This window comes from Aquarana catesbeiana, linkage group LG01, assembly GCF_042186555.1.
Source record: "Aquarana catesbeiana isolate 2022-GZ linkage group LG01, ASM4218655v1, whole genome shotgun sequence".
NCBI classification, from domain to species: Eukaryota; Metazoa; Chordata; class Amphibia; order Anura; family Ranidae; genus Aquarana; species Aquarana catesbeiana.
In genome coordinates, this window is record NC_133324.1 from 807,035,292 (window position 1) to 807,049,089 (window position 13,798).

A 13,798-nucleotide genomic window follows, 5' to 3' on the forward strand; every position below is an offset into this window, starting at 1 on the left:
CAGTGGAGATGGGCGTGTCTTCCATATCAAACAATTCATTTGCTGTAGCACCCAAGTCATTATATATGGGTTTAGGTGCCCTTTTGGGTTTCACTATGTAGGTAGGATGGTACGAGCCATGCGTACGTGCTTTGGTGAGCATCGTAGGTTTATGGAAAAGAAAACTGAGCAGCAAAGCGCTCCACGCCATTTTAAACATAAACACTAATTATAATTGAAAATTAAATTAAATGTATTATTATTGATTAATGACTGTTATGTTTTAATTTTAATCCTAATTTTAATTGTAATTTATTTAATCATATGATAATATATTGAATTAAGAATGAAATAAAATTAATATTAAAAGTTGTACCATTATAATGAATTATGGGTGAGTTTTAGAAAATCTAATAAGGATGTTTTCCTGTAGATGTAAATATACAGTGGGCACGGAAACTATTCAGACCCCCTTAAATTTCTCACTCTTTGTTATATTGCAGCCATATTTTCCTCATTAATGTACACACAGCACCCCATATTGACAGAAAAACACAGAATTGTTGACATTTTTGCAAATTTATTAGAAAAGAAAAACTGAAATAGCACATGGTCCTAAGTATTCAGACTCTTTGTTCAGGATTTAGTAGAAGCACCCTTTTGATCTAATACAGCCATGAGTCTTTTTGGGAAAGATGCAACAAGTTTTTCACACCTGGATTTGGGGATCCTCTGCCATTCCTCCTTGCAGATCCTCTCCAGTTCTGTTAGGTTGGATTGTAAACATTGGTGGACAGCCATTTTTAAGTCTCTCCAGAGATTCTTAATTGGGTTTAAGTCAGGGCTCTGGCTGGACTATTCAAGAACGGTCACGGAGTTGTTGTCAAGCCACTCCTTCATTATTTTAGCTGTGTGCTTAGGGTCATTGTTTTGTTGGAAGGTAAACCTTCGGCCCAGTCTGAGGTCCTGAGCACTCTGGAGAAGGTTTTCGTCCAGGATATCCCTGTAATTGGCCGCATTCATCTTTCCCTCGATTGCAACCAGTCGTCCTGTCCCTGTAGCTGAAAAACACCCCCACAGCATGATGCTGCCACCACCATGCTTTACTGTTGGGACTGTATTGGACAGGTGATGAGCAGTAGGAAAAGAGTAAATACCGCGCTAAGCCTGAAAAACAAACATAGCATCAACTAATAAGTGGAATACATACACTTATAGAAAACAAAAAGGAAAAATAGCTGCACTTAAAATTATACAGGTTGAAGTAATAAACCATGTGAGTCAAATGAGTAAACCAAATGAGTGAAATTCTGGATAATACCGGTAATAAATAATTATTAATTATGAATACCAGTAAAAAATAATGAAAATACAATTGTAAGCACAATATTATAAAGGTTGTGACAATACAGTATAATCTGGTGACAATACAGTATATTCTTTCACCACCATTGAGTGCTGATCACCGTAAGGAATACACGCTTACCAGAGGCAAGCAAAGAAACAGCTTGCGGCTATAACCCAGCCAAGGCCTTTATGTGGGGATCATGGATGGATCGCTCAAACGTCCACCGGACCTCCGTATAGCTGCCACCTGCTAAGATGTATGGAAGTGGGTACCAAGTATTGGCCAGGAAACAAAAATGAAGCTCCCATAGTGTATTACCATAGTTAAATTTATTGTAAAAAGGTAAAGGTTGCACTTACAGATAAAAGTAGATATAAAAACGTGTAAGGCCGGCTGGCTTGCGAGCACCCGTCCACTTGGAATGGTCTACTGTAATGATGTCAGTGCGTCCTGTCCACCCGACGTATGTTTCGTCATAAATTGACGTCATCTGGGGCACGGGCGACGCACTGACACATCACGTTAAATACACAACGATGTTTAGCCAAGCCTCGATCTGAATTGAGGATAGAAATGCAAACAGATAAGGCATGGCAAACAGATATCATCTGATTCTCCATGATGGATGTGGGCAAGATATTGGCTAAAAATAAATATGTAAACAAAAATGCAGTGCATGATAAAAACACTGTAAATTAATATATGGAGCACAGCCTAGAACAAAAATATGAACCGACTAAGGGACATAAAGAAAAATATGTGGAAAATAAGAAACAGATCACCAGGGGCGGACTGATAACTCATGGGGCCCCCGGGCAATAGGAGATTATGGGGCCCCCAGGCAATCAGATATTATGGGGCCACACAGTATACACACACACAGTATACAATCGCACAGTATACACATACTTGTACACACAGTATACACAGACAGATGTAAAAAAAACAGATTTATACATACTATCCCTGGTTTTACTGAGGCTGGCAACCCTGATGGGGCCCCCTAGTGGCCCAGGGCCCTCGGGCAGTGCCTCTGGTAAGTGTGTATTCCTTATGGTGATCAGCACTCAAAGGTGGTGGAAGAATATACTGTATTGTCACCAGATTATACTGTATTGTCACAACCTTTATAATATTGTGTTTACAATTGTATTTTCATTATTTCATAATTATTAATTATTTATTACCGGTATTATCCAGAATTTCACTCATTTGGTTTACTCATTTGACTCACATTATTTTATCACTTCAACCTGTATAATTTTAAGCGCAGCTATTTTTCCTTTTTGTTTTCTATAGGTGATGAGCAGTGCCTGGTTTTCTCCACATATACCGCTTAGAATTAAGGCCAAAAAGTTCTATCTTGGTCTCATCAGACCAGAGAATCTTATTTCTCACCATCTTGGAGTCCTTCAGGTGTTTTTTAGCAAACTCCATGCGGGCTTTCATGTGTCATGCACTGAGGAGAGGCTTCTGTCGGGCCACTCTGCCATAAAGCACTGACTGGTGGAGGGCTGCAGTGATGGTTGACTTTGTACAACTTTCTCCCATCTCCCACCTGCATCTCTGGAGCTCAGCCACAGTGATCTTTGGGTTCTTCTTTACCTCTCTCACCAAGGCTCTTCTCCCCCGATAGCTCAGTTTGGCCAGACGGCCAGGTCTTGGAAGGGTTCTGGTTATCCCAAACGTCTTCCATTTAAGGATTATGGAGGCCACTGTGCTCTTAGGAACCTTAAGTGCAGCAGAAATTTTTTTGTAACCTTGGCCAGATCTGTGCCTTGCCACAATTCTGTATCTGAGCTCTTCAGGCAGTTCCTTTGACCTCATGATTCTCTAAAGTCCTTACCCTCCCTCCTGAGTTTCAGGAAGGGTTTAAAAACCTTACTCTTTATCCAGGCCTACGGATATTCTGATGAAGAATAGAAATCATACAAAAACATGGATTTTGTATGCTCATTTTTCCTCCCCCATCTGGAGGGTTAGCCCCCCCCCCGGTTCTTCTCTCTTTTTACTCTACCTCTTTCCTATTGGGCACCCTAGGCTCCTTTTTTAATGTTCTTTTGGAAATCTCACTTGATTTTAGGGTCTTGGTGCGCCTAGACACGCTCCTAACGGAGCGCATTTGGCGCAATACAAATCCCATATCAAATCAAAATCAAATCAAATTTGCTCTGACATGCACTGTGAGCTGTAAGGTCTTATATAGACAGGTGTGTGGCTTTCCTAATCAAGTCCAATCAGTGTAATCAAACACAGCTGGACTCAGATGAAGGTGTAGAACCATCTCAAGGATGATCAGAAGAAATGGACAGCACCTGAGTTAAATATATCAGTGTCACAGCAAATGGTCTGAATACTTAGGACCATGTGATTTTTCAGTTTTTCTTTTTTAATAAATCTGCAAAAATGTCAACAATTCTGTGTTTTTCTGTCAATATGGGGTGCTGTGTGTACATTAATGAGAGAAAAAATTAACTTAAATGATTTTAGCAAATGGCTGTAATATAACAACAGTGGAAAATTTAAGGGGATCTGTATAATTTCCGTCCCCACTGTATGTGTTTGTTTGATCTCAATGTATTTTATGTGAATACTGTCACTAATACTATTGAAACATGATTTATATTTTAAATTTTATATTTCACATTCTAAACTTTCTAGTAGAGGATATGATTGTTCTTAATAATTGTAAATTAATGCAGAATTATTTGGTAATAATGTAACCAAGGGCTGTTTGCGAATCATTGGCCCTCCTCCTCTATATCTCCCATTGTGAAATCCATACTCCTGGCCTGGTTCATGATACAGTTGTCCTGGGGGACAATTCTTGATATAATATTTCACCGCAGTGCCTGTTCCTGCACCCAACATGAGTAACTGTGAGGGCTTACAGTGTTCTGGTACCATCAACACCTAAGGCCCAATTTTCTGTATATAGAACAGGCCGTATAGTGTATATATACTGCTGTTCAGAGAATATAGTGCCTGGGGGCCTCCCACGCCATTTTTTTTAAATTTGGGTGCGGGGTTCCCCTTAATATTCATACCAGACCTGAAGGGCCTGGTATGGATTTTGGGGGTGGGACATCTACGCCAATTTTTTTAGGTATTTTTATCTATATTGCCGGGATCCGACAATACATTACAGCCGCGAGCTGTTTTAAATGACATTTTTTCCTTTAGAAATGTAATTTTGCTGTGGCGCTGTTATAAACATGGGAAATATGTGCTACTTTACAGGCAAACTAAGGACACCCCCAAGCACGATACTTAATGGAATATTTCATTTTTATTGTTTCACTTTAAGCATTATTAAAATCACTGCTCCCGAAAAAATGGCCATTTTTAAAACTTTTTTTGCATTGATACATGTTCCCTGGGGCAGGTCCCGGGTTCCCAAACACTTTTTATGGCACTAACTTGCATATAAGTAGGGATGAGCCGAACACCCTCCGGTTCTGTTTGCAGCAGAATATGCAAACAGGCAAAAAAATTGACAGAACACACAAACACCGTTAAAGTCTATGGGACACAAACATGAATAATCAAAAGTGCTCATTTTAAAGCCTTGTATGCAAGTTATTGTCATAAAAAGTGTTTGGGGACCTGGGTCCTGCCCCAGGGGAGATGTATCAATGCAAATTTACGCCCGTTTTTACGAGAGCAGTGTTTTTTTAATGCTTAATGTGAAACAATAAAAATTAAATATTCCATTAAATATCGTGCCTGGGAGGTGTCTATAGTATGCCTGCAAAGTGGCACATTTTTCCCGTGTTTAGAACATTACCACAGCAAGATGACATTTCTAATGGAAAAATTGTCATTTAAAACTGATTGCGGCTGTAATGAATTGTCATATCTCTGCAATATAGATAAAACTTATTGAAAAAAACAACATGGGGTCCCCCCCAGTCCATTACCAGGCCTTTTGGGTCTGGTATTTCACTTTAAGCATTAAAAAAATCACTGCTCCCGAAAAAACAACCTTTTTAAAAAAAAATGTTTGCATTGATTCATGTCCCCTAGGTCAGGACCTGGATCCCCAAACACTTTTTATGACAATAACTTGCATATAAGTCTTTAAAATTAGCACTTTTGATTTTTCATGTTAGTGTCCCATAGACTTTATCGGTGTCCCGGCGGCTTTCAAATTTTTTGCTAACACCGCATATTGTTCGCTGTTCAGCGAACAGGCAAACACCCGATGCTCGAGTCGAACTTACGTTCCACTCGAACATCGGCTCATCCCTGCATATAAGCCTTTAAAATGAGCCCTTTTGATTTCTCAAGTTTACGTCCCATAGACTATAATGGTGTTCCAACACATTTTTTGCCTGTCCGCATGTTCTGCTGTGAACCGAACCAGGGGGTGTTGGGCTCATCCCTAGTGTAGACCTCCTATAGCTTAAGAGGTCCACACATGGGGATAATTGCATAGCCACATTTTTACCTGTGGAGGTGGAATTTGAATGGAGTCATTTTCCTCAGAAGAGGGATTCTTGTGTAACTTTCTTGATGGGACTATATTTGTCTTCATATCTGGAGTCACTGGATGTATATTTTATTTTTATTTTTTTTTCTGTTATTTATGAAATGTGATTTATTTATTATGTTATCATTTGTACAATGAAGCCAGAAGCACAATTTATTTGCACAATTTATTTTGCACTGTTATTATTTTATTTATTTTAATGAGTTATATTCTATAATAAAACTAATTACACATTACACACAGGAGGTGAGCACTGCACATTCATATTTTAATGCTACATTGATATAGGTAATGAAACTGAACTGGTCTTGTATTGCCTTTTATTGTCTTTTTGTACCACTTGCCCCTCCCTATTAGATTGTAAGCTCTCACAACAGGACATTCCTAACCCTCTTGTACAGTGGCAGCCTGTGCATTGTGTGCGCAACGCCCCCCCATCCCTGCTGGCGTCTCCCTATCCATGCGCCCGACCCCTTTCAGGACACCGGACACATGAACTCCTATGGCGGGGGCAGGAGGGGGTGTATTTTTTTGAAGCACCTGATTAGAGCCAGAGGCTGTAAAAGGCTTCAAAAAAGGGTATGCTCGGGGCGCAGAGAGTGCGCCCTGATCCCACCCAATTTTGTGACCATAACCAATGAATATTCAATATTTTCACTCTGCATTGCCTCCCCACCAATCTGGAGGTTTGATGGCACAGTGGCAATGTCTGATGGTGCAGTGGCAGTGTTTGATGGCACAGTGGCAGCATTTGATGGCACAGTGGCTGCAATTAATTTTTTTTTCAAAAAATGTTTGCGCCCCCCCCCCAAAAAAAAAATTTTGAGCACCAGCTGCCACTGCTCTTGTAGTGAATTGAATTGTAACTGTATTGACTCTTTTTATACTGTAATGTGCTGCACAAAATGTTGGTGCTATAAAAATTCTGTATAATATTAACAGGAAAAAGCAAGAGGAAAGGTAGTAGAATGAAGTTGGAGAGAACAGAGGGGGAAAGGGAAAGGGAACAAGGAAAAGAGAGACAGGAGTAATGCAAGATTAAAGGTGAAGGAAAAATATTGACTCTTGGTAGTGACAGGCAGTAACTATTATAGGACATGTACAATAGCATTTGAGTAGATGGCAGTCAAAGCAAATGGTAGGAAATGTGAGACCCACGGTTCTCAGACTCTGTAAAACTTACCATAGTGCCCGTTAGCTTCACATCAGCTTTTTATTTAGTAATATCCAATGTAAGCTAGTTTTGACCTAAATCACATCAGAGAGCCATACCTTAGGGATTCTCTGTTTTGTGACCACAAATTGATATCCATACATATCAGTAGGCCTCAAATTAAGAAGCACTTTGTATGGTTCCATAGGGTACGGTCACTAAAATAGAATGCATAAGATTCCATAAATATGCGTTCACCATCTTTGAACAACTGGCAATTCAGCCACATGTGGTAAAATGTACATGGTCCTGGACAGTCTTAAAGCAAGTAGATGGGTTGTCGAAGACTACACAAGCTAGGAGGCTTGGTACCATATACCGCCAAAGCAGTGTTTTATAGTTAGTTTCTACTGTGAAATCATTACATGAGCAAGATTTTGACAGATTTTGAGTAGAGTTGGCCGAACGGTTCAGGTTAAGCAAAAGTTTGGCACGAACATCACCTGATTGCCCGTTCAGCGAACACCCTGCAATGCTTTCATGGGGGTTTGCGGGTGGGGGGCTTATCGGAATCTGGAAGCCCCCTTTAACAAGGGGGCCCCCAGATCTCGTCCCCCTGCCTATGTGAACGAGTATGGGGTACACAGTAACCCTACCCACTCACCAAAAAAGTGTCAAAAAGTAATAAAAACACAGAGACAGTTTTTGACAATTCCTTTATTAAAAAACAAAAACAAAGAAACAATGTCCCCTGATTTAGATCCATCACCAATCACAGCGCCGATGCCACCGCCAACCCGAGAAATTACAAAAAAATATGCTTCACTGTCAACTAAGGCAAACCTTCGAATGACTGGCATGCCATTTGACAGTTCTTATATAGGTAAGGGGGAGCCATCTGGTGACATTAACGATGGTATCTCCCCTTGTGATGTCACCAACCGGTGCATGCAGGTTAGGGGACATCACCAGGGGGCGGTGCCACCAAGTGATGTCACCAGGTGGCCCTGCCCTTACATATATAAGAACTGTCAAATGCAAGCCAGGCATTCATTGGTTTGCCTTAGTTGACGGCGGAATGTTTTTTGTTTTCTTTTTGGGTTAGGCGGAGGCGGTGACAGCGTCATTGGTGGTGGATCTACTTCGGGGGACACTTTTTTTTTGTTTTTTTTATAAATGGATTGTCAAAAACTGCCTCCTGTTTTTATTTATTTATTTTTACACTTTTTTGGTGAATGGGTAGGGGTACTATGTACCCATCCCTCCCTTTCCTGGCCTGCAGGGCTGTATGCTCAGATATGGGTCTGGTATGGAGTTTGGGGGTGACCCCACACCATTTTTTTTTTACATTTTGGTGTGGGGTTGTCCTTAAAATCAATACCAGACCTGAAGGGCCTGGTATGGATTGGAAGGGGACCCCCCACCAATTTTGTTAACATTTTTCTATTGTAGGCCAAGGAATTGTATTGCCGGAAATTTACAGTAAATGTCATTTCATTAATTTTTTTTCTTTAGAAATGTCAGTTTTGCTGCAGTAGATTCTATCCACAGTACCGATGTGCCACTTTAAAGGGAGACTAAGAGGACCCCCTCCAGGCACTATATTTACAGGCATTTTTTATTTTTATTGTCTCACTTTAACCAGTTGCCGACCATGCACGCCAATGTACGTCGGCACAATGGCACGGACAGGCATAAGGGCTTACCTGTACGTCCCTGCCTGCCCCTGGGTGGGGGGTCCGATCGGACCCCCTGGTGCCTGCAGTGGTTGGATTACCTTCAGGAGTGATCCGAGGTGAGGGGGAGGCCACTGATTCATGGCCAGCCCCTCACGATCGCTCCTGGCGAATGATAATCTTCCTCAGCTGCTGTAATGTAAACAGCGACAGAGGAAGTGATGTCTTCGCTCCTCATGAAGCCTTTTCGTTCCGGCTTCCGAGGAGAGAATACATCAAGTAAGTTTGCACCAACACTACACTTACAGTAGAACACTCTAGGCACACTTTTCACCCCAATCACTCCCTGATCACCCCCCGATCACCCCCCTGTACCCCCTGTCACAGTGACACCAATAGAAGTTTTTTTTTTCTGATTATTGCATTGGTGTCATTTTGTGACAGTTATAAGTGGTAGGGTAGTAGTTAGTGTTAGGCCCCTTTAGGTCTAGGGTACCCCCTAACCCCCCCCAATAAAGTTTTAACCCATTGATCACTCCCCCATCGCTAGTGTCACTAAGCGATCGTTTATCTGATAGCTGTATTAGTGTCACAGGTGACGCTAGTTAGTCAGGTAAGTATTTAGGTTCTGTGCTTTCTTCGGCAGCACATATACTAAAATTGGAACGATACAGAGAAGATTAGCATGGCCCCTGCGCAAGGATGACACGCAAATTCGTGAAGTGTTCCATATTTATTGGCGCTCTGATCTGGAAGCAAGATGAGAGTGGGAGCAGCATATGAGAAGCTATTATCGCCTGGTTTTCAGCTTACCTTCTGTTTGGTGTACATGCTGTGTGACCTGTTTCAGGTCGAAGATTGCAGGTGAGGGGCCATCCATATATGGTGAAGGGATTTTCAGTCACCTCTGATCCTATCCTTGGCGTTTTTACCATCCACTGGTGTTCCCATCTCATCTCCTTATTTTATTTTATTTATTTTGATTGTTTTGTTTTACTATTGAAAGGGACAATTTATTTGCGCAGCACTTTTATTATTTATAAGTATTTAGGTTCGCCATCAGCGTTTTATAGCGTCAGGGACCCCCATATACTACCTAGTAAAGGTTTTAACCCCCTGATTGCCCCCTAGTTAACCCTTTCACCAGTGATCACCGTATAACTGTTACGGGTGACGCTGGTTAGTTAGTTCGTTTTTAATAGTGTCAGGGCACCCGCCGTTTATTACCTAATAAAGGTTTAACCCCCTAATCGCCTGACGGGTGATATAAGTTAGGTTTTAGGGTCAGATAGGGTCTGCGTCACCCCAGGCAGCATCAGGTTAGTGCCAGTACTGCTAACACCCACGCATGCAGCATACACCTCCCTTAGTGGTATAGTATCTGAACGGATCAATATCTGATCCGATCAGATCTATACTAGCGTCCTCAGCAGTTTAGGGTTCCTAAAAACGCAGTGTTAGTGGGATCAGCCCAGATACCTACTAGCACCTGCATTTGCCCCTTGGCCCAGCCCAGCCCACCCAAGTGCAGTATCGATCGATCACTGTCACTTACAAAACACTAAACACACATAACTGCAGCGTTCGCAGAGTCAGGCCTGATCCCTGCAATTGGTAACAGTTTTTTGGTAGCGTTTTGATACAGTCGCTAACAGTGAGGAGCTTTTTTGCCTGTGAGTCTCACTAGTGTACCACTAAATTTGAGCCCAAAATGGCAAATCGAAGGTACACTAGTGAAGAGGCCTACACGTTTCTGAGCATGACAGATAGTGAAGAGGAAGTCACTCGTCTGTCAGATTCAGGCTCAGAATACGAACCTGTAGACAGCAGCGGCTCCATGACAGATAGCTCTGACGATGGAGTTGTGGTCCCTGCCAAGGTCAGGCGTACCCCAATCTTCTTCTTCTGCTGTTGAGGTGCAAGAACCACAGGGCTCTCTTATGGAGCAGAGAAGTACTAGTGCCGCTATTTCTTCTGGTGAACTGGCAAGCACCAGCGGCCTAGTACACCCTGGTTGTACATCCAGCACTGCAGTGACATTTGGTGATGTGGCGAGTCCCATAAGTGCAGTTCAAGCTGGCGAGGTGGCAAGCACAAGTAGTGTCCCGCTGCCACCAAGAAGACGAACACAAGCCTGTCGTGCCCATAGTGCCCTTCCTGCTGCATTCACCAATCCTAATTGGGAACCCACCACTTCTGCAGCACCCGTACTTCCCCCATTCACTGGTCAACCCGGCATTCAGGTGGAAACAGTTGATTTTACGTCACTTGATTTTTATTCGCTGTTTTTTTTTTTTCAATAGATTTTTATTGATTTTTGCATTTAATACACAAAAATACAATGTGCACATTGTATAGCGGTAAACAGTAGATCAATTAAATATAGACATATGATAAGATTATCTGGTTGTTCAAATATCATAAATCAAGGAACTGTCTTAATCTCAACTGAGAAAACTAGGAGTTAGTTATTACGTGAGTGGCCTCTGCCCAGGAACCCCATTGGGAACTCTTTTGTTACCTGGGGGGTGGCACTCCATGTGGACAGTCTCCATCAGAAAGAGTATGCAGGTTTGAAAGCAGTAACAATAGAGAGTAGTAGTATCAAGTAGTAACTCTAACAACTTGTTGCTTGTCAAGAAAAGAAAAAAGGGAAATGGCAGGTTAGTGGGTATTAAAGAAATGTCGCAGCCCCAGGCCACATCTCCCATGGCTCCCATTTTGCTCTTTCCTTGTGCAGGAGGCCTGTACTAGAGGCCATCATTAGTTCAAAACTATAGTGGAGATTCACCGTGTCGAGAGTGTGTTCTACAGATGGGGGTTTATCAGTTTTTCATAGTCTCGCAATACTTAGTCTCACAGCTAACAGAATATGGGTCACTACATGTCTGTAAGTTGGGAAAATTGAGTCAATGTTGCGATTTAGAATCGCGAGATCAGGTGTTGGGTGCAGTTTTTGGTGTAGAACGTCTGAAAGTATTTGAAAAATTGTGTTCCAGTACTTCTGTAAGCATGGGCAGGACCAAAAGATGTGGAGTAAGTCTCCCTTGGCTGAGCTGCAGCGCCAGAATTGGTCACATGTAGGGATGAGCTTCGTGTTCGAGTCGAACCCATGTTCGACTCGAACATCGGCTGTTCGATCGTTCGCCGAATTGCGAACGGTATGGGCCGTTCGCGCCAAATTCGTGTGGCGCGTCACGGCCCATAATTCACTGCGGCATTGCAGTGCATTGCTTGCTGATGATTGGCCAAGCATGCACTATGACCCGCATGCTTGGCCAATCACAGCGCCGCCTTAACAGAGAGCCATAATTGGCCAAAGCCAAGGAGGCTTTGGCCAATTATGGCTCAGGGGATTTAGTACACGCCCCACACTATATAAGGCCGCCTGCATGGCGGCCCTGTGCAGTGTGTTCCGGTGTGCTTAGAGAGAGAGAGAGACAGTGTCATTTCATTTGAGTTAGCTAGATTAGGCAGGACAGTCAGTCAGTTAGCTGCACTTAAAGTGTATTGTGTATATATATGCATCCCAGGTGTTGCATATATATATATATATATATACACTGTATTCAGTTTAGCTAGATCCGTTCCTGTTATCTTCTAGACTATTTACATTTAGTGCAGTGCGTCCTGCTCACAGTGTTCAGCTAGATCCGTTCCTGTTATATTCCTACTGACAGGCAGGCTTGTCTTGTTACAGTATTTTGAAGAAAATTACTGGTGTTCTTTTGATCCTATTAGTACCACAGTCAGGCAGCTAGACTATTTATATTTAGTGCAGTGCGTCCTGCTCACAGTGTTCAGCTAGATCCGTTCCTGTTATCTTCTTACTGACAGGCAGGCTTGTCTTGTTACAGTATTTTAAAGAAAATTACTGGTGTTCTTTTGATCCTATTAGTACCACAGTCAGGCAGCTAGACTATTTACAGTTAGTGCAGTGCGTCCTGCCCACAGTGTTCTGCTAAACCTACAAGTAAGTGGGGTGCGTCCTGCTCACAGTGTTCAGCTAAACCTACAAGTTAGTGGGGTGCGTCCACCTCACAGTGTTCAGCTAAACCTACAAGCTAGTGGGGTGAGTCCTGCTCACAGTGTTCAGCTAGATCCGTTTCTGTTATCTTCTTACTAACAGGCAGGCTTGTCTTGTTACAGTAAATACAGCTACCTGAAGAAAATTGCTGGTGTTCTTTTGATCCTATTAGTACCACAGTCAGGCAGCTAGACTATTTACAGTTAGTGCAGTGCGTCCTGCTCACAGTGTTCTGCTAAACCTACAAGTTAGTGGGGTGCGTCCTGCTCACAGTGTTCAGCTAAACCTACAAGTTAGTGGGGTGCGTCCACCTCACAGTGTTCAGCTAAACCTACAAGCTAGTGGGGTGCGTCCTGCTCACAGTGTTCAGCTAGATCCGTTTCTGTTATCTTCTTACTGACAGGCAGGCTTGTCTTGTTACAGTAAATACAGCTACCTGAAGAAAATTGCTGGTGTTCTTTTGATCCTATTAGTACCACAGTCAGGCAGCTAGACTATTTACAGTTAGTGCAGTGCGTCCTGCTCACAGTGTTCAGCTAAACCTACAAGTTAGTGGGGTGCGTCCTGCTCACAGTGTTCAGCTAAACCTACAAGTTAGTGGGGTGCGTCCACCTCACAGTGTTCAGCTAAACCTACAAGCTAGTGGGGTGCGTCCTGCTCACAGTGTTCAGCTAGATCCGTTCCTGTTATCTTCTTACTGACAGGCAGGCTTGTCTTGTTACAGTAAATACAGCTACCTGAAGAAAATTGCTGGTGTTCTTTTGATCCTATTAGTACCACAGTCAGGCAGCTAGACTATTTACAGTTAGTGCAGTGCGTCCTGCTCACAGTGTTCTGCTAAACCTACAAGTTAGTGGGGTGCGTCCTGCTCACAGTGTTCAGCTAAACCTACAAGTTAGTGGGGTGCGTCCACCTCACAGTGTTCAGCTAAACCTACAAGCTAGTGGGGTGCGTCCTGCTCACAGTGTTCAGCTAGATCCGTTCCTGTTATCTTCTTACTGACAGGCAGGCTTGTCTTGTTACAGTATTTTAAAGAAAATTGCTGGTGTTCTTTTGATCCTATTAGTACCACAGTCAGGCAGCTAGACTATTTACAGTTAGTGCAGTGCGTCCTGCTTACAGT

The 13,798-nt window shown here is 42.6% G+C and overlaps 1 non-coding gene across 1 annotated transcript; it reads left to right on the forward strand.

The window, feature by feature from the left end:
* Nucleotides 1–9,278: 9,278 nt before the first annotated feature.
* Nucleotides 9,279–9,385, forward strand: LOC141124992 (U6 spliceosomal RNA). The gene has a single exon (XR_012241303.1). It is a non-coding gene; the product is annotated as a U6 spliceosomal RNA (small nuclear RNA).
* Nucleotides 9,386–13,798: the final 4,413 nt, after the last annotated feature.